Below are 22795 nucleotides of genomic sequence, written 5' to 3' on the forward strand. Positions count from 1 at the left end.
TGCTGTATTTAACATGGAGAGCCAGCAATGACCTGCTGGACAGCTCAGGGAACTCTGCTCAATACTCTGTAATAACCTTATGGTCACCAGAGGGGACGGATGAGGGGAAAAGATAGTCAGGGAGTTTGGGATGGACGTGGACACACTGCTGTGTTTAACACGGAGAACCAACAAGGAGTTACTGTATAGCTAAAAAAAAAAAAAAAACACAGAAAAGTTATTCTGCAGTACATACACATCTTTGAGTGAGGGACAGATGGAATGTCAATATGCCCTGTTCACATCCTCTTATTGAAGGATCGCTGGAGGAGATTCTTCTGAGGTTTACTACCCAATCTTAATAGCATTCATGCTTCCATGCCTGAGATCGGGGTACTGACCGAGGATAGACTGGAGATCGTTGAGAACATGTGGTTCGGCAACACTGTTCATGATATTCAAATTACAAACCTTCCCTTGCAATTTCTGTGGCATCTTGTTTCTCTGCACGCAGCTTCCATTTCCATTTAACTCTTTCAACAGATGACACGAACGTGTATCCATCCAAAAGGGGTTGTTAAAAAGGAAAAAAAAAAAAAAGAGCATTTTCTCAGCATCTTGAGGCAGACTATGTTTTCTCATTGGAAGTTAAGATCATAAATATTTTTGTACACATTTAGGTAGCAGGGGAAGATATATAATTATGCATTTGATTGCTGACCTGATTTTCTGCTTTCAGTTCAGTTCAGTCGCTCAGTCGTGTCCGACTTGATTTTCTGCTTTAGCTGACTACAAAGAACAAAAGTTTCTGTATTTTTGTAAAACAAAATGACTCCATGAAAAGGACACAGGGCGTTAACTATATTAGAATACAAAATATTCTCAGTTTGGGCCATGAAAAGGATTACAAGCTACACTTAATTATTTTAAGAGTAAAATCAGTAACTATGTGTTATACTGTGTATGTGCAATGCTTAGTCTCTTATTCATGTCCAACTCTTTGCAACTTCATGGACTGTGGCCTGCAAGGCTCCTCTGTCCATGGGATTCTCCAGGCAAGAATACTGGAGTGGGTTGCCATGCCCTAGTCCAGGGGATCTTCCCGACCCAGGGAGCGAACCCAGGTCTCCCACATTGCAGGCAGATTCTTTATCATCTGAGCCACCACGGAAACCTTATACTGTGTGCATATACATTGTCCAGTTAAACGTATGAATTGCCTTATAGGCCCAGAAAAAAAAATCTATCAAGTAACAACAACAATGGAAAACAATTACAACGCTTGTCCTTATATTTATAAGACACTGATTCAACTAGCGGTTAATGTGGAAGTCATTTTTCTACTGCTCCCAGCAGGCACACACAACCATGACCATACAATTTAATAAACAAGTCCTTCGGTGAAAATTTACATGTATATAAAAGAGAGGACAGAACTTCATCTATGTATTAACAGACACAAATACTTTGACCACCTGATGTGCAGAGCTGACTCATTGGAAAAGACCCTGATGCTGGGAAAGATTGAAGGCAGGAGGAGAAAGGGACGACAGAGGATGAGATGGTTGGATGGCATCACTGACTCAGTGGACATGAGTTTGAGAAAGCTCTGGTTAGTTGGTGATGGACAGGGAAGCCTGGCGTGCTGCGGTCCATGGGGTCGCAAAGAGTCGGACACCACTGAGCGAGTGAACGGAACTGAAATGTAAAGAAGGCATGGATGATTTTCCACGGATGAAGAGGCAGAGCACAGAGGATTTTCAGGGCAAACAACCCTTTGAGATTCTATAATGACGGATACATGATTATACATTTGTCCAGGCCCACTTAATGGACAACTTCAAGAATGAGCCCCACGGTTAACAATGGACTTTGAGTGATGATGATGATTTAATGAGTGATTATGAGTGATCTTTGATTTTTAAAAAATGCACCATTTTTTATTTAAAAAAAAAAATAGTACCATTCCGTGATGTCGATAATGGGCGAAGTCATACACATATCAAGGCAGGAAATAGATGGGAAACTTCTGTACCTCCCTCTCGATTTTGATGTAAACCTCACACTCTCAACACAAAATAGCGTCAAAAGAAAATAAACACCAGGTCACAATCCCACTCAAAGTTCCACCACAGGGATTCTAAGGGCCAGTATTCCAGAGTCTGGAGACGACTGGAGATCTTCTTGTGGTGGGAGTGAGCTGGCCATGGCGACGCTGACTGTTTTAACAGTAACTGCTTCTAGCTGTAGTTCTCTATGTCATTGTTATTTCATTCCTGAAGCTTCCATGGACTTTGTTACTTTTTAAATCATTGTCTTAGCGCCTTGGAGAATTAAGGGAAACATGTGTGTCCCTGCTAGGAGAGAAACCACGGGGTCGCAAAGAGTCGGACACGACTGAGCGGCTGAACTGAACTGAGGACAGAAACTAGGGGCGCAGAGAGATGCTCTGGAGAAACCGGTTACAGAGGGCACGAGTGACCTGCTGGACGCCAACCGTGGTCGACGTGATCAGGAGGACCGCTGTATACAATAGGGGAACGTGTGATAGGTCTGCGGGAGGGAAATCCAAAAGAAGAAGGGGTTTCTTGCAGCTTATGGAATGCAGCTTCATAGTGTTCATCATTTGGCTATTAAAGAAAATATGAAGTTAAAAAAACAAACAAACAAACGCCAGGGAGGCTATGACTCTGAGTTTAAGCAGCGTACAGTCACAGGTGGAAACGTCAGCGTCGGCCACTGCGCTGAGAATCAGTGAAACTGGCTCCTTCACAAAGCTGACCTGTGACTCATGAAATGGCCATCGCAAACAGTGGATCTCAGACTCCGGGGATGGATACAGCACAATGTCTCCTCATCGTCACAGCGGCTCCAGCTTTTTCCAAATACAGAGTGAGAATCTCTGAGCATCTCTTCAGGGTCTCTGAGTTGTTTTTTTTCTTTTATTTACTGAATATTTATTAAACATTGATTCGGGGGTATTACTATGCCGGTAGTTGATTGGTTAGTTGGGAAAAGTCTACAAAAGTAATGGCTTACAAAACGGAAAATCAAAATAAAACTAAAAATGTATATAATATTCATTCTCCCGTATCTTGATGTATGTGTGTGTGTTTTTTTTTTAATGTATGTCTCTTCAATCCTAAAAGAAATCAATCCTGAATATTCATTGGAAGGGCTGATGCTGAAGCTCTGATACTTTGGCCACCTGATGCAAAGAGCTGACTCACTGGAAAAGACCCTGATGCTGGGAAAGACTGAAGGCGGGAGGAGAAGGGGACGACAGAGGATGAGATGGTTGGATGGCATCATCGACTCAATGGACATGAATCGAGCAAACTCCGAGAGATAGGGAAGGACTCAGTCCACCGGGTCACAAGGAGTCAGACATAAGTAAGCAACTAAACAACAGCTCTTAGCTTGAGGTTAGTAACTTTCTCTTTCCCATAAGCCACACCTCTATTTACTTGCATCTTCTTCAAAGACACTGGTGAAGGAATTTAAACCCAGATTTCTGAGAGAGATTATAGTATTGTTAAATGTCCAAGCTTTTCTTTTTCCTAGATTGCAACATGTCTAGGATCAATATCATATGCTTACTTCTTATGTTTAAAGAAATGATATGTTACCTGGGGACTCTAATGGGCCTCTGAAGAACAGAAAATTAGTCATTAAAATATTATCTAGTGTCAATCCATCAACAGGACAGACATGCTCCTTATGGATTACTTTTTTCTTTCCTTACATGATACCTACTGGATTAATTTAAGAAGGATAAAATCAGAGACAATTAGAGGCATCGAAATCAGAGCAAAGTTAATGTGTAGTTTGAGCTTCAATACATAAGCCAGACGTTTTAGAAAGGAATGGACTAGGGGATTACAGGAATGGAAAATGCCACAACCCTTTAGGAAAGGAGTATTTCAAGACTCACGAAGAAATGTTCAACATCAGTAACAATGCACTTGCCGTATTATGCCACTTGACGGGGTGTTTTATTGATAAATTGCCTTAATAACAGTCGTGCTCAATATGTGTGGCTACAGTCACTGTAACAAGGAGAAAGTGAACTCTGGAGGGCTATGTGAAATGCTGAGATCACGCTACCAGAGGGATGACATGGACTCGGTGTGAGGCATTTCCTTATGTATCTGCTCTTGGGTCTTGTATCACAAGATTTTACTCATGCTCTTGAAAGAGTCATCCCGGTAACCTCCCACCTAAACCTTTACTGAAAAGAAACTGCTAACAAATCAAAAGTTGACTGCATGGAAATATTCATAACAGTCAAACCTGTGAAGCACCCACAGAAGGGAACAGGAAGTAAAGTTTGGTATATTGATCAAAAGACAAGAGTTAACTTACAATTTACAACTGCTAAATGCACTCGGAATTATAGAAAATGACGCTGATAAACTAGCAAGTGAAAAAGCAGATCAAAACATTTTATGAAAACTACAATTTCTAATACCAGACCACCTTACTTGCTTCCTGAGAAATCTGTATGCAGGTTAAGAAGCAACAGTTACAACAAGACATGGGAACAACAGACTGGTTCCATATTGGAAAAAGAGTACGTCAAGGCTGGATACTGTCACCCTGCTTATTGAACTTCTATGCAGAGTACATCATGAGAAATGCTGGGCTGGAGGAAGCACAAGCTGGAATCAAGGTTGCCTGGAGAAATATCAATAACCTCAGATATGCAGATGACACCACCCTTAAGGCAGAAAGTGAAGAAGAACTAAAAAGCCTCTTGATGAAAGTGAAAGAGGAGGGTGAAAAAGCTGGCTTAAAGCTCAACATTCAGAAAACAAAGATCATGGCATCCGGTCCCATCACTGCATGGCAAATAGATGGGGAGACAGTGGAAACAGGGACAGACTATTTTTCTGGGTTCCAAAATCACTGCACATGGTGACTGCAGCCGTGAAATTAAAAGATGGTTGCTCCTTGGAAGAAAAGCTATGACAAACCTAGACAGCATATTAAGAAACAGAGACAATACTTTGATGACAAAGGTCCGTCTAGTCAAGGCTATGGTTTTTTCCAGTGGTCATGTATGGATGTGAGAGTTGGACCATAAAGAAAGCTGAGTGCCGAAGAATTGATGCTTTCGAGCTGTGGTGTTGGAGAAGATTACTGAGAGTCCCCTAGACTGCAAGGAGATCCAACCAGTCCATCCTAAATGAAATCAGTCCTGAATATTCACTGAAAGGATTGACGGTGAAGCTCCCATACTGTGGCCACCTGATGTGAAGAACTGACTCATTGGAAAAGACCCTGATGCTGGGAAAGATTGAAGGCGGGAGGAGAAGGGGACGACAGAGGATGAGATGGCTGGATGGCACCACCGACTTGATGGACATGAGTCTGAGCAAGCTCCAGGAGTTGCTGATGGACAGGGAAGCCTGGCGTGCTACAGTCTATGGGGTCGCAAAGAGTCAGACACAACTGAGCAACTGAACTGAATGATAATTTCTAATATTAGAAATATAACTTAAGCAACCTTTAAAAATCCTTAGACTGTGATTTTAGTATGTGAAAATTCCGATAATTTTCATTTTTGTTTTGGCAGGGATCAAACCATTTTATTGAGAGGCTTTAAGCTTTTGACACGGAAAATACTAGTTTTAGTTGTATGTAATTTGAATGTAATGAAAATCTCCAAAGAAACCCATTTAGATGTGATTAACAAAACAGAGACCCATTAAGTCTGGAGTCTTGTAGTAGAAAAAAATAATAATGCCATTAATGTACCTTTTTGCCATTTAACAAGCCCCAGAGAAAGCGTGAAGTGTCTTTTTTGCTATAAGCAACCTTTACATTTTGGGAATTGTTGGTGTAACCTCTCTGAATAGGTTTCATTATCTGAAAAAGGGTAGGTTTGGAGTCAATCCTTAAATTGCCTTCATTGGTAATATTCTCTGGATTTTATAAATCCGAGGAAGAAAATATAAAAGAAGAAACAAATTTCACCAGCGTGGAAAAATATATAACAAAAGAACAGCTTTAGAGTAAGTGAGATAATCAAACACATTGAACTGGGACCATTTCAGCTCAGGATAAATGACATAGGTCTGTATTGATGTATAAGAGGAAACATAATTCTTTTTTCTATCGATGGATTCTTGGAAAGTTTCCAGTGTGGGGCTGGAAATCAAATATCCAAATGGAAAATCTACTTAACGTGGATTCAAATAGGTCCGTGTTGATGATGACCACTTGGGTCAAACTCCTGAGAAGCTGCGACTTTATCATCAAGCGTGGCCGTAGCTACAAGGCATTGTATTAGATGTCACTTTCTATGTGAGTTGTGGCCTTCACAACTGGGAAGAATATAAATAGAGTCAGTCATGTCTGACTCTATGTGACCCCATGGGTGATATAGTCCGTGAAATTCTCCAGGCCAGAATGCTGGAGCGGGTAGCCTTTCCCTTCTCCGAGGGGATCCTCCCAACCCAGGGATCGAACCCAGATCTCTTAAGTTAACCCAAACAGACAATGGCCAAAAAAGCGGGGTAGGATGTGAAGGATGGAGTTATAGTCAAGCGGAATGAATTTCTTAACACTCCCTTCGCTATCTTGAAACCTCTTTCTTGCCTGTATTTATACATTCAAACCCTTTGTAAGAGAGGTGGTCAGAAGCCAGTGCCACTCTGCTCAACAGTAACGAAGGACGCTCATTAATTCCAGGACGTTCAAACCAAGCGATGACACCACATGAAACGCTGAACTCACTGGTAAGCAGCCTTGTTGTCTTCCGAATACTTTTTCATATTCTTCCCAGCTGTGAAGGCCACAACTCACATAGGAAGCGACATCGAATACAACGCCTTGTAGCCATAGACTACGCTTGATGATAAAGTCGCAGCTTCTCAGGAGTATGACTTCAGTGGTCATTGTCAACAGGGACCTACTTGAATAATTACAGACGCTCTTTCTGGTCTTGGATAAGAGTTAAGTCTTATTAGTTTACAAAGTGCCCAGGCCAGATGGCATCTACACTTCGCATCTAGTATTAGGAGGTTCTAAGTGAAAGTTGCTCAGTCGTGTCTGACTCTATGCGACCCCATGGACAATACAGTGCATGGAATTCTCCAGGCCAGAATATTGGAGTGGGTAGCCTCTTCCTTCTCCGAGGGGATCTTCCCAACTCAGGGATCAAACCCAGATCTCCCACATTGCAGGCAGATTCTTTACCAGCTGGGTACAAGGGAGGCCCAGGAGGTTCTAAGAAATGGTCCAAAACAATCCTAGTATACTGACCGGATTTCTGGACTCTCATGAAAGAATGAACTTGACACATTCTTCCAGAGAAGCCAAGAAGGAAAGCAGTTTCGGAATTCTGGGTTTGTGCAGTGGCCTAGACATAAATTTCTTTTAAAGCGATTGAATTTCATCTTGTCTCGAGAAACTAAAATAACAGGAAATCAGTAAGACCAAGAAATGAATTTAAAAGTGGGTGAGTTACAGAAGTTTTACATAAACCGCTGGAACAGCACAGTATGATTTGTAAATGTCTCCAGTTTTATTGGAAAACCAAACAGACATTGTATTTTTTCGTAGCTTCGACCCGAGACAAACAGGTCTGTGACAAGCAAAGATCCTTAAGTCCAAACTGAGCCACCAGGGAAATTCTGAGCCAGCAGGGAAGTCCCTTGATTTTTCTTATTATCATCTTTAGAGTCTATTTTCTTAATGTGGTTCTCAACTGAGTAGCAGACAAAGGATTTCTTTTCCAAGTATTGGTCATTTTGTTGCTTGAATCTGAGAGGTCTCGAACTCTTTCAAATTTCAGAAAAATTTCACGACTGGGTGTTGGATTAAAACTGACCCTCTTGCAACCATCATGAATTTTAAACAACTTAAATGAACTTACAACAAGCTCACGTACTTTATCGTCCAATGTATTTTGGCCTGAACACTGTAGCATCGAACCTGTGTCTCCTCAACTGACCAGCAGATGTGTTACCATCTGAGTGAACAGGGATCCGGAGGGCAAGACCCTCTTTCTCAAATGCCAGTATTCACATCTTAGAATCCAGTTTTATTTTTCAGGCACTTAGATGATACCTTTTGAGGACCTGAAAGTTCTCCATTCCTGGAGGATTTACTTGGGTGTAGCTCCTTTTGACCTGAAGGCATGTGAACCAGAGATGAGTCACTTGCCTCTCCATTCCTGGAACTATTCACACACAGCTGAATGTACAAGTAGTGGAAATGGAACAGCAAGTTTCCAAACGGCGGCCAATTTTAGTCTACAAAATATTTGAAAAAAAAAAAAAAATTCCATGGAATTCTCCAGGCCAGAATACTAGAGTGGGTAGCCGTTCCCTTCCCCAGGGGATCTTCCCGACCCAGGGGATCGAACCCAGGTCTCCCACATTGCAGGCGGATTCTTTATCAGCTGAGCCGCCAGGGAAGCCCAGAAAATATATCTAACGTCCCACCAAATGCTCGCCTAGTCAAAGGTTCTGTGAGTCTAAGGATCCGTGTTTTTGCCTGGTTTACATTTTAAATCCTCCTAGGGGAATAAAAGGTCTCAGCTTTATTTCTAGGGAGCCAATACATACAGAACTGAGAGCTTAGGGGTTGACTCAATGTGCGGATGACATGTTACTGAGACGTCTCAGACCTTATGGACAAACCCGAGTGAACTTTTGTGGCCAACTCAATACAGGGTCTCGGGGCCTCCTCCTGAGAGTCCCCCTGCTTTCTCTCCAGCATGGAAGCTGGATTTCCTCCATGGGAGGCTCAGGGGTTTCACAGTGTCACAAACATGACATCTGTCACCCTCCCTGAGACGGAGGCATGGACTGGCCACTGGTGTGGCCACATTTCATGGGTGAAGTGAGGTCACAGAGAGCCCAGGTTCAGGAGGGAAGTGGCTACGTGAGGGCTTGCATACATGCTGTGGTTCATTGGAAGTCATCTCCGGGTGCGTGCCCAATCAGTCACTCAGGTGTGTCCGACACTTTGCGACCCCATGGACTGTAGCCCCGCCAGGCTCCTCTGTCCATGGGATTTCCCAGGCAAGCATACTGGAGCGGGGTTGCCATCTCCTTCTCCCGGGGATCTTCCCGACCCAGGGATCGAACCCCCATCTCTTACACTGGCAGACGGATCCTCTATCACTGAGCTACCAGGGAAGCCCATCTTTGGGACCAGCAACCTATATCTGGTTTCCAAATAACTCAGTTCTCTCCCAAGACCCCAAAGTCATCTCATTCCAGAGTCAAGGGTGGGGTGAAGTTACAAAAGTGCGTCTCCTAAGAACCTTCAGGTACAGAAGGATTTACTTGGGTGCGGCTCCTTTTGATCTGAAGGCGTGTGAAGCAGAGATGAGGCACTTGCCTCTCGGGTGTAAACACACCACCATGAGACAGGCATAGAAGTAGGAGAATGGCCACAGACACATCAGTATGAACACTCAAGTTTCATACAGACTTTTCAGCTGTGTGAAAACTCTTGGGAACAACCGACGGTCCATGGTACCCTTCCGAGCACCCAGATTTTGGTTCTGATGCACCTTTTCCTCTTTCCAGAGGCCAGAGTTTCTTAGAGAAATGACTGGCTCTCATTCAGGGTCAAGGGATAAACAAGATGAGACCAGAACATCTGGACAAATCAAGAGAGATAACAATATGAAAGACAAGCAGGGTTAAGTCAGAAAGACTCAGTGGCCAAGATGAAGGAGCTTGCATTTGCCGACGCTGAGCCAATTTGAGCTTCGGTAAGTAACCAGAGATCTGTAACTGAGTGAGACCTCACAGTTATATTTCAGTTCAGTCGCTCCGTTGTGTTTGACTCTTTGCGACCCCATGGACTGCAGCACACCAGACTTCCCTGTCCATCACCAACTCCCGGAGCTTGCTCAAACTCATGTCCATTGCGTCAGTGATGCCATCCAACCATCTCATCCTCTGTCGTCCCCTTCTCCTCCCTCCTCCAATGTTTCCCAGCATCAGGGTCTTTTCCAATGAGTCAGTTCTTTGTATCGAGTGGTCATAACTATTGGAGCTTCAACATCAGTCTTACCAATGAACACCCAGGACTGACTTCCTCTAGGACTGACTGGTTGGATCTCCTTGTAGTCCAAGGGACTCTCAAGAGTCTTCTCCAACACCACAGTTCAAAAGCATCAATTCTTCAGCGCTCAGCTTTCTTTATAATTCAACTCTCACATCCATACCTTGACTACCGGGAAAACCATAGCCTTGACTAGACGGACCTTTGTTGGTAAAGTAACATCTCTGCTTTTTAATATGTTGTCTAGGTTGGCCATGACTTTTCTTCCAAGGAGCAAGGGTCTTTTAATTTCATGGCTGCAGTCACCATCTGCAGTGATTTTGGAGCCCCCCAAAATAAAGCCTCTCACTGTTTCCATTGTTTCCCCATCTATTTGCCATGAAGTGATGGGACCAGATGCAATGATCTTAGTTTTCTGAATGTTGAGTTTTAAGCCAACTTTTTCACTCTCCTCTTTCACTTTCATCAAGAGGCTCTTTAGTTCTTCACCTTCTGTCATAGAGGTGGTGTCATCTGCATATCTGAGGTTATTGATATTTCTCCCGGCAATCTTGATTCCAGCTTGTGCTTCATCCAGCCTGCCATTTCTCATGATGTACTCTGCATATAAGCTAAATAAGCACAGTGACAATATACAGCCTTGACGTACTCCTTTCCCGATTTGGAACCAGTCTGTTGTTCCATGTCTAGTTCTAACTGTTGCTTCTTGACCTGCATACAGATTTCTATTTAGATCCATGAATGTATACATACATTTAAAAAAATCTAACTAGTTGATCATACTGTGAAGATGAGAGGTGTTGAGACAGGATACCATCACTATTTCACTTTCTGCGAGGGGGTGTGGAAACACATCAGGTCAAACAGTTGGGTCTGGCCAGAAGGAGAACCAAGCTGACTGTGCAACGGAGGGAAAGGCTCCAAAGATTTCACATGAATTCAGAGAACAAACTCTAAGGGGCTTAGAGTAGCCCCTTCTGTGGGGGAGAAGTCATCCCTACAGAAAAGAGTAAAATTACACCAGGCAAAGCATGATAAAATTATGCCAGGCAAAGCGCATCATGTCCCAGAAGACCACAGACATACCCTCCTCAAATTCAAGGTCTCAAGATAACTTAGTATTTATTAATAAAACCCATTCCATAGGAAAAAAAAAAAAAAAAAACAGGGGAAGTGTGTTGACAAGCATTTGTTCACATCCTATCAGTAAAACTAGAGCCTCTGGACAGGGCTACCCATGATAAACATGGTCAAAATGGAACGGTAAACCAAGAATCTCTGAGAATGTAGGAGGCTACACAGGTGTCGTGGAAACTGATCTAAGAGACTGAAAAAAATCATGACCAGGTTTTGCAATCACAATGTATAGGTAGCAATGTTGTCACTGGTAACTTTGGAAGACAGAAGATGTACCGAACCAATGGGTACTCTGGGACAGAGATCTAAACACAAATTAGTAGAAGAGTTATCTGGTCCTTATTAACTGCATTTGAGGGGATACTACAATAACATGCAATAGATGCAGAAAGAGCAAGCCAACGTGCAGACAGAATTTAGAGAAAAATCAAGATTCTGGGAACAGCAAAATAAGAAAACAAACATGTGTCTTAACACCACCCTGTTTAGTAAGAAAATGATTCCCCCCAAAAAAGTTAAAACCCTGTGATGGACAATCCAGCAAACGATCAGGAAGTTATAGCCTCGGGTTCACAGCAAAGCAAAGTGGGCTTCCCTGACAGCTCAGTTGGGTAAAGAATCCACCTGCAATGCAGGAGACCCCGCTTTGATTCCTGGGTGGGGAAGATCCCCTGGAGAAGGGATAGGCAACCCACTCCAGTATTCTGGCCTGGAGAATTCCATGGACTGTATAGTCCACGGGGTCGCGAAGAGTCGGACACAACTGAGCGACTTTCGCTTTCATATACCGAGGCAGAAGTGCTGCACTAAGACCTTGATAAGACTTCAGAGGTGCTTAAGACAGGCCTAGAAGAACCTCCTGGCTGGGCAAAATAGCTACTAGGAATGTGAGGGACGTGTTTTAGCTCAGCCTCACATGCTCGGGGCCATGACTGAGTCCAAGAGAAAAGTACCACTCAAAATGAAGTGCTAATTCCATTTCAGCATCAGCATAGAATCCAGTTCATAGGAGACCCTCCCAAATTTTGAGACAATTGTATTGGTCAAGGTGTTACCCATCTGGAATAGAAGAGAATGGCTTAGTTCGAAATGTAAATGTGACCCTCAGCATTCACAGCTATGTATGGGCAGGAAGCAGGTTGAGAAATTTATTTACAGGCTGTGTTTTCTGATTATTGAGCAGCTAAGGAACATGTGAGAAACGAAAAGAGCATTCCAGAAGATGGAGCCCAAAGTGCCAGAGAACAAGAGACTGCAGAGCAACTTCCAGAAAGCTGACTTGATGTAGGAATACTTCCCACTCCTGGAGACCGGCCCTTCAGTAAATCCCAGCCATGGAAACAATGAGTTAGACTTGCATATGCCCATATGCACAACTTGCCAATTTATGTATTTCATCAACAGGAAAATAAAAAAGCTGTCACTTGTCATTTTCAATTTTTAGCGCTCTATGAATTTTTAAAGACGTGTCTACTTTTTTAAGTATAAGTGGCGTCATCTGGATGGTGATATTAGGAATCACGTTCTCTTTTCACTGTACTTCTATACGTTAAAAAAAATAAACTCATGTCACTGTTAAAAAAACATAACTCGTGAAAGAGAAATTCTGAATCTAGGATCTTCTGTTCAAAGACTTCAAATATTGAAAGCTTATGAAAAATAGCTGCCATAACATGGCTAATTTTACAGGGGGAAAAATGAACAATTTTATGGTCCCAAAGTTGAAGACTGAATTTTTTTCAAAGAATAGATACAAAAATTCTTCAGCCATTAAAATGATCTAGGTGTATTTTACTATCATCAACTTATGTTTCTAAATATCATACTAAGTGGTCAAAAAAGGATGATCTGTTAGGGAATGCAGCTACAATCCAGTTCTTCATTACGTATTATATATATATTCAGTATTTGAAGATACACATATATTCCAGTATTTGAATACTTATATACACACACATATACATAAATACATACATATATACATATAGACACCTTTCCACGCACGCAACAGTGTGAGTGTATTTCTAACTGAAATACATATACAAATAAATCAGTGAGATAAAATGTCATAAAATTAAAATATTTCACAAAGTTATAAACACGTGATTAAATTTCAGTGCTGAGCTCTGCCCATTGTGAGCAGCCGATATGAATGTCATACATTGAATCGATTAGAAACGGAAACAGCTCCCACATTAAATCTGCACAGAAGAAGCGAGCATCCCTCACTGAAGGTAAGGTGATGACTTCCCAATCTATGACCCGCCTCTCACTTCCCAGGCGAGCCCCACAACTGCTTTGCTGATGCTTCTGAGGCACCTCCACCAGGACATCCCGCAAACACTATGTGAAAAAAAATCCATTATTTTCGTCTCCCAAGCCTATCATTTGCATTCTCTAATATTTGTGCATTTTCCCAAGACTATTATCTGATAATCAGCATGGAGTGCTGTCATCATAGGCATATATATAATCATCAGTATATACGGTGAAGAACAGTTTCGGCCGGTACAATGAGAATGATATTTATCGCACGGAGTTGCGCAGAATATTTAAATGCAGTGCCTTTAACATGCCCCGAACAAGTCCTGAGGCAGCTGATCACTAAACGAACAGTAGATACCATTAAAATTATCATTATTATCATTGTCCTTATTCTTCATGTCATATTTACGTATGTATAGCGGTTTTGCAACCGGCCGCCTTATTTAACATACTTCCGTTATCATTAGTATTATGAATTCTTTTGCCTTTCCTATCTTTTCTTTTTTTTTTTTTAATGTGGACTGTTTTTAAAGTCTTTATTGAATTTCTGACAATATTGCTTCTTCTCCATGTTTTGCCTTCTGGCCATGATGCATGTGGGATCTCAACTCCCCCACACCCTCTGCACTGGAAGGCAAAGTCTTAATCACCGGACCACCAGGGAAGCCCCTGGCTTTTCTGCCTTCTTAAAAGATGCTAATTTAGATTTCCAAAATTTTAAATCATTGGATTGGCTAGTACTCCCACACTGATGTCGTCAATAATAATAAAAATGACAGCAGATGCCCTTGTTTCCTGTTCATTCTAGTGGAATGTTTCTTCCATCATCAAGATATATTTAGGCATTTGGTTGTAGTCACTTTTATTCCTTTCATTTCTATTTTACCTAGACGTTTATCTGAAACAGTGGCTGAATTTTTATCAAATTCTTCTTTGGCATTTATTGAAACAGCAACTTTTTTTTTTTTTTTTTCATTTAACTTAATAACGTCATGAGTTACATTAATACATCTCCTAATATTGAATCATTTTGGTATTCCTAAAATAGCTATCATTTCATCATGGGGTATTACTTCTTAATATGCTGCTGGGTCAAATGTTCAGTTAAAGAGTTTCCATTAATATTTATACAATTCAGATGACACATATTATGCACGTAACTTTCTTACTCTCTGATCGCTGTCAGATTTTAATATCAGAGTTAAGCTACCTTGATCATATTTAATACAATGACTCCTTTTTATATGGCCTTGGTCAATTTTAGTACCACAGGGATTAATTGTTCCTTTAAAGTTCAACAGCATAGTAATTTCACTTGCCTCCTATTATGGGGGAAAATACCTATGAAATAACCTTTTTCTGCCACTTTGTAAATGAGCAGAGAGAGTGGAGGAAGTCTTTGACCTTTTTCAGCTGGGACGGTGACTATTGGTCTGTTTAAACTTTCCTAAATTTCAGCAAGAAGATGATGTACCTCCTAACTTACAAACATTCTATTGCTTTCCCTGTATATCCCAACTTTATATTCTCACTTATCATCTATATTTCTCTCTCCATCTCTCCCATGTCTATCTTTACCTCACTCAGACTAGCATATGCAGGATTTTTTCCATAGGATCTGCAGTGTGCACCATTCCTCAGGAAACTAGACTCTACAAGTAATGACCAAATTTGTCTCTAGAGTATAAACCAGCTCAAGGAGAGGACCACAAACATAAATCTGCAAGCTACTAATCCTTGTCTTATCGTGAGTTGCACAGAGAAACGCCTGGTAACCAGCATGAAGCGACCACTTAAAGGGAACACGGTCACCTTGTCCTGCAATGAGACGATGAGAAGCCAGCTCCCCAGTGTAAGGACCAGAACCAAGAAAACAGCCAGGTTTCTTCCAGAACCACAGCTGCTGCAGTGGTCACTGCTGGTCTGTCGACTGGGGGATGATCTGAGCCTGGAATCTGCTCTGGAAATTCTCCACGGCGTGGATCTGCAGTGGGTGCCCAGCTGCAGTCTGACCAAGAGAGAATGAGGCATTTGCATGTGCGGTCAGCCAGCCCCGATCCCCACTAGAGCCCTAGACCATGACGGTGCCCAGGACGGACTAAGAACTACAGATTAGGCCCTGGGTCGGTTGGCTTCTCCTCTGTCTACCGCACCTGATTAAGTAAGCCTGGGCAAGGAGTCTGCGTTTCTGAACACACTCAATGAGTTCAGCTCAGGTTGGAGAGCCAGACGAGCCACATTGGTACAAACTGGCCCTACGACTGCTGTAGTCAAGACTTTCTACATCCTTGGAACGGGACTCAGGACTTAGATTTGGTGAGAAGCCCCCCAGCATGGGCCAGATGAAACTGTATCGAAAGTGAAGTCGCTCAGTCGTGTTAGGCACACCTAACGCTATAACCAGAGTGGATCCCGCCATTCCCAGGCTCTCAGAACTAGGCCAAATGCTTGCTAGGAGAAGTACCAACAACCTCAGACATGCAGATGACACCAGCCTTGTGGCAGAAAGTGAAAAGGAACTAAGGAGCCTCTGGATGAGTGTGAAAGAGGAGAGTGTGAAAGAGCTGCTTGAAACTCAACATTCAAAACACTAGAATCAAGGCATCTGAGGGTCCCATCACTTCATGGCAAATAGATGGGGAAACAACACAAGTAGTGACAGATTTTAATTTCCTGGGCTCCAAAATCACTGCAGAGGGTGACTGCAGCCATGAAAATAAAAGATGCTTGCTCCTTGGAAGAAAAGCTATGACAAGCCTAGACAGTGTATTAAAACGCAGAGATATCACTTTGCTGACAAATGTTCATATAATCAAAGCTATAGTTTTTCCAGTAGTCACATATGGATGTGAGAGTTGGAAAATAAAGAAGGCTGAGTGCCAAAGAACTGACCTTTTGAACTGTGGTGCTGGAGCAGATTCTTAAGAGTCCCTTGGACTGCAAGGAGATCCAACCAGTCCATCCTAAAGGAAATCAACCCTGAATATTCATTGGAAGGACTGATGCTGAAGCTCCGATACTTTGGCCACCTGATGCAAAGAGCCGACTGGGAAAGACCTTGATTGAGGACAGCGGAGAAGGGGGCAGCAGAAGATGAGATGGTTAAACAGCATCAGTGGCTCAATGGACATGAACTTAAGTGATCTCCAGGACACAGTGGAGGACAGGGGAGCCTGGCACGCTGCAGTCCCTAGGGTCACAAAGAATCAGACACGAGTTAACAACTGACACAACTTGTCGCTTAAGCTGAGTTGAGTTCCACAGCAGGTGGACAGCAGACAACCGCAGAGAATCATCTGAGTCCATCCCATAACCTCCCACAAAGACGCCCACACTTCCTTCTCTGCCCTTATGTGATTTGTTTGCAATGTCTGGAACCTTCTCTCTTAAGAGGACTGGGGTCCACAGGAATAAGGATAGCACCGCCAGACGTAGACTGCATACACCTCACAATAGCTGAAAGAAACTGGTAGGGTATTCCTTTATAAATCCTACCTTCTTTTCCTAAGTCTTATTTTTTTTCTTATTAATTTCTCCCCCCCCAAAAAAAGAATTTCTCCTTCCTCCTATTTTTCGGGCTATCCAGTCAAATTACTGTAAGGTTTATTTTATGGGATTACAACTGAAAACATTATAGCCTTTGAATTTTCTTCAAAGGACATTTTGGACTGAAGTGCCTGCCAACCACATCTGCAGCTGGCTCACTCTGATTTGTTTAAATGTTCGGGAATTTGGGGTGCAAGGGGGGGGGCCTGCTGTTCAACACTGTCATTATTAAAAATGAATGTATATAAACTTTCACTCAAGATTGTACTAAAGCCATACTAATAAATAGAAGCTGTCATTCTCTCATCGTCTCCCTGTTTATTATGGCTAATTTGGGTATTCACATCTGTGGAGGAGGAAATGGCAAATCACCCCAGTATTCTTGCCTGGGAAATCCCATGGACAGAGGGACCCTGGTGAGCTAAGGTTCACCGGATCGCAAAGAGTCGGATACAAGTGAGCTCACGGCATCCATGGTGGGAAGGCTACATGCTGGTGAATACCGTACATTTCTTCACATTTCCACGACAGATAACCCTCGTCGGGAGCTTGAATGTCGGCGGTAGGGACATTTCCACCACAGAAACTGGCAAGGGCTATGAATCGGGACTTGAGTTAAACTTCTGTCGATTTCCTAGACTAAAGAATGTGAAAGTTGCTCAGTCACGTCTGACTCTTTGCGACCCCGTGGACTATATAACCCACCAGGCTCCTCTGGCCATGGGGTTCTCCCGTCAACAATACTGGAGGGGGTTGCCATTTGCTCCTCCAGGGGATCTTTCCCGACCCAGGGATGGAACCCAGGTCTCCTGCATGTTAGGCGGATTTCTTTACCATCTGAGCCAGGAGGGAAGCTCAGACTAAAGGGAATGTTGGTTAAAATCATAACAGTTAAACACTGTTAATGGCAACAATAACCATTTTACAGCCAACACCCAGTGGACAGCCATTAAACTGCGATTAACCAACCCACAAGAAAAGCAGAAACTATCTCTAGGATCTGAAGCTCATTCACTACCCAACTCAGCCAAGAAAGTGCTCAGCTACTCACGTACCGGTCAAGTCGTGATATACATGTTCCCTGTTTTATTTTTGTCTTACTCATGAATACGAATGAATATGCCCACCCACTGATGCTTAAAACACGCCTAGAAAAGCAGCTGCTAAATAGTTAAACAGATTCTTCACAATTGGAGACACCAGGGAAGCCCTAAATAGTTACCAACCCACCACTAACCACGCCAGTGTGCTATTTCTCTGCCCAGCAGCGTTCGTTTTTAAACGGCTTGCAATTATATTTTAAACGTTCCCTTGTTTTATGTCCTTAATCTCTAAATGCCCTCTTAAAGAACCCTCATTCCTTTGAGCGGTATGTCTAAAAGAACACACCCGCTTGGGGTTTCATTACACTCTTTTCTGATTAAGTTCTAATTTTATTCTTCCTAAGTCGTAAAATGCGGCGTAGACTCCTGCTCCCTTCATTGATTTATTAGGGGGTGTCCTTGCAGCCCAGTATGAAGCCAAATGTGGAAATGTTGGGCTTCGCGTAACACAGGTATTAAATAGACAGACATACACGCTCCATCCTCCTCACTGCTGCATTTGCTTCTTTGGTTACAAGGCCCCTGGAGGTCTCAGCCTCGGCTTCTCCCGATATTTCTAACTGTTTTACCCATGATGACTAAGCGCATTCGTAGTTTATTTTCCCTAGGTCGGGAAGATTCCCCTGGAGAAGGGAGTGGAAACCCACTCCGGTATTCTTGCCTGGAGAATCCCATGGACAGAGGAGCCTGACGGGCTACAGTCCATGGGGTCGCAAAGAGTCGGACACGACTGAGCAACTATCACTTTCACTTTCTCTCATACTTGCAAAGCTCTTTTTCCCACGTAACCAGTGAGAGCTACACCAGTAATAAAATAATAGCCTTGATGAAGATGGGGCTTCCGTGGTAGCTCAGATAGGAAACAATCTACCCGCAATGCAGGAGACCCGGGTTCAGTCCCTGAGTGGGGAAGATCCCTTGGAGAAGGAAACGGCAACCCACTCCAGCATCCTTGCCTGGAGAGTCCCATGAACAGAGGAGCCTGGAGGACTACAGTCCATGGGGTCGCAAAGAGTCAAACACGACTGAGCGACTAACAACTTCCATAGTTAATTTATACTTGTGGAAATTTTTCCTAAATATGTGGATCCATGTGTTTTAGGTATGTCTCTGGTAGACAGTCTATCGCTTGACTTTAATTTGTAATGAGTACCTTTCTGTATTAACAGAGATTCTGTTTGCGTGCGTCCACGCTAAGTCACTCAGTCGTGTCCAACTCTTTGCGGCCCCGTGGACTGCAGCCCGCCAGGCTCCTCTGTCTACGGGGTTCTCCAGGCAAGAATCCTGGAATGGGTTGCCATGCCCTTCTCCAGGCTGCAGACCAAGTTTCCACGCACATGACCATATACTTTCAATGTGCCGCTCATCACTTTTGCGACATCTTTCACCGCTGACATCATCTCCTTAAAAAGTTCACAACTGGATCGAAAACATAGCTAAACTCATCAAAGCTATAACAAACTAGAAAGGAATCACTGACAAACTCAGAGGAAGGAAAAGCCAACAGATGAACAGGCAAACTCTCCACGAATTCCATTCTCTCTTTTTATTCCAAATATGGGTATATTTTATCATTTGTCAAGTGCAGATATACGGATACGCATGTACCTATGTCTGCTATATATACCATATGGGTACGAGGTGACATACACAGATCACAGTTTATATATATTATACATACTTCTATATCACACATGGAATCATTCTTGTCACTTGAGGGTTATTCCTCAACTCACTGCTGAGACTTTAGTAACGAGAACATTAGAGGCTCCTGGGAACAGTAATCCAAAAGCTATGCTCCAGCCATTCAGAGTAGCAGAAAACCAAACGTACCAAGAAAAAAACCCTGCAGATAACAGCAGTTACTATATGATTCTCAAGGACAGGGCGGACTCTGATACGGTACCAAGCGCGCACCCCTGTCTGACTGACTCCGCACGGACGCAGATGTCTCTCTGGCCCACTTATCCTCAGGTGGACCCTGGTAGAGCTCAGTAGCATCCTGGGTCCCTACGCGGTCTCCAAGCAGATGAGCGCCTACCCGGGGTCCCCAAGCAGGCAATTCCTGCTCACCAAGGGGCGCGGAGGGGAGAGCTTATGGCAGAGGAGGAGCTGCAGGATTCAGTGAGCATGAGCCAGTCTCCTCGCCAGCCCCACGACGTTACCTGGAGGACGTGGGTCCAGCGGAGTCCTGGGGGCAGCTTTCCCTTCCCTTCCTCCTCCGCGATCTGTCAGAACGCAGTCTCACGCTCGCCTCCAACTGCAGAGGGAGACGGGGACGACCTGTGCTGGCCTCAGGAGCAGCACGGTGGACGCTGGGCACAGCCCAGCTCCAGGACACAGGCGGCCTGGGTCCCCACAAGGAGGCACAGGCCTCCCCACCACGGGGTGGGGGGGGTGTGCTGGACCACGGGGAAGGGACCACGGGTCAGCAGGACACAGACCTCGCACTGGGCTTTTCAACATCAAGGATACGAGAAAAGGTGAATTCCTGCGATATATGATGTATGAAGCAGGCTTCCCAGGTGGCTCAGTGGTGGAAAAAAAAAAGAGAAAAAAATCCACCTTGCAATGCAGGACACATGGGTTCGTTCCCTGGGTCAGGAAGATGCCCTGGAGAAGGAAATGGCAACCCGCTCCAGTATTCCTGTCTGGGAAATGCCACGGACAGAGGAGCGTGGTGGGCTATACAGTCCACGGGGGTTGCAAAGAGTCGGACACGACTGAGCGGCCAAATAGCAACAACCACCACCCACGCTAAAGCCGCTGCAACAGCCAACCCACAGGCTCCTTTCCAAAGGAAAGACTCTTCTCGACACGTTCGCCTCTCTGTCTCCTAAACCGCTCTGGGGCATCTCCATGTCAGTCTGGCATCACACAGTATGACCCTATTCTTTAGCACTCTCGAGTAAGAAACGCTTCCGTGGCCGTTATCTCTTGATCTGGTGCTCTGACCACACTGGAATAATAAGGAAAGCCACATTTCAAGACACTGCACATCCCCCCCCCCACCCAGTCCTGACACTGGACAAGTACTGTAGGATCTCAGCGACATGAAAATGGGGGAGGATGAAGTTGAAGGAACCACAGCCAGTAAGACTTGAAGAAGTACGTGCAGCAGTCCCCGTGGCACAGAAGGAAACACAGGCTGAGACTGGGTTTCAAACGACGCGGGAGGGGCCGTGTCTGCTGGTCTGGCCAGCTGCTCAGATTCTGGGAAAAGCAAGACTGGGAGACTGTGATAAGGATGTCTGGAGGGGTTGTGTGAGGGTTGGGTCAGAACAGGCACAGAGTATATTCCTGCTCAACAAGGTGGAGGTTTATGGTAGAGGAGAAGCTCAAGAATTCAGGGAGTGTCAACCAGTCTCTTCCCCGGCCCCAGGAAGAAGACATACATACACGGCCAACAAACACAGCAAAAGATGCTCAACATCACTGATTATTAGCGAAATGCAAATCAATGCTATAATGATGTATCACCTCACAGCTGGCGGAATCAGTTTAGTTCAGTCGCTCATTCATGTCTGACTCTCTGCAACCCCATGGACTGCAGCACGCCAGGCCTCCCTGTCCATCACCAACTCCAGGAGCTTGCTCAAACTCATGTCCATCGAGTCAGTGATGCCATCCAACCATCTCATCCTCTGTCATCCCCTTCTCCTCCTGCCTTCAATCTTTCCCCAGCATCAGGGTCTTTCCAAATGAGTCAGTTCTTTGCATCACGTGGCCAAAGGATTGGAGCTTCAGCTTCAGCATCAGTCCTTCCAATGAATATTCAGGACTAGAATGGCCATCACCAACCAGTCTACAAAGAATAAATGCTAGCGAGGGCGTGGAGAAGAGGGAGCCCTCCAGACCGTTGGAAGGAATGTAAATTCACGCAGCCACTATGGAGAACCACACGACCAGCAACCCCACTCCGGGGGCACATATCCAGACGAAACTCGAACTCAAAGAGACACAGGCACTCCTATGTTCAGACCAGCACTAGTCACTACAGAGGAGGCGGGGAAAGTAGCTAAACGTCCGTCGGCAGAAGAATGGAGGAAGAGATGTGGGAGATGGAAACGATGGAATGCTGCTCAGCCGCAAACACGGGTGGAATTACACCACAACACAAATGAACTCACGACAAGAGAGAAACAGGCTCACAAACACGGGGAACAGGCTTGTGGGCGTCAAGGGGAGTGAGGGTGGGGGGTAGATGGACTGGGAGTTTGGGATTAGCGGATGCAAACTACTACATACAGAAGGGATTAAACAACAAGGACATGCTATACAGCACGCGGAAGTATATGCAAGATCTTGTGATACACCATAAGGGAAAAGAATATGAAAAAGAAATGTACATATATATATATATATATGCATAACTGAATCACTTTTCTGTAGAGCAGAAACTAACACAACACTGTAAATTAGCTATACTCCAATAAAATAAAAAATTTTTTTTTAAATTATGAGTTTTTGTAAGCACAACACTTAGGTAATGGTTCATCACACATTTTTAAACCATATTTTGCCAAGCCCTTCAGAGCACATTTTTCTTTAAAATCACAAATAAACCCCGAATTTTAATTTTCATTCCAGGGCACATTTTGTACCATGTGGCCATTTTTCAGTCTAGAGAAATTTAATGATTTTCATCATTATTAAAGAAACAAATGAGTCCATTAACATGCAATGAAAATGGATTTCTTTAGATGAAAAAAAAAAAAAAAAAGAACTTGTTA

General features: G+C 43.7%; 1 long non-coding RNA gene across 5 annotated transcripts in view; it reads right to left on the reverse strand.

The window, feature by feature from the left end:
- LOC133052266 (uncharacterized) overlaps positions 1 to 22795 on the reverse strand; it is a 462497-nt gene that overhangs the window by 250618 nt on the left and 189084 nt on the right. The window lies entirely within an intron of this gene.

This window comes from Dama dama, chromosome X (assembly GCF_033118175.1).
Source record: "Dama dama isolate Ldn47 chromosome X, ASM3311817v1, whole genome shotgun sequence".
In the NCBI taxonomy this organism is placed as follows: Eukaryota; Metazoa; Chordata; class Mammalia; order Artiodactyla; family Cervidae; genus Dama; species Dama dama.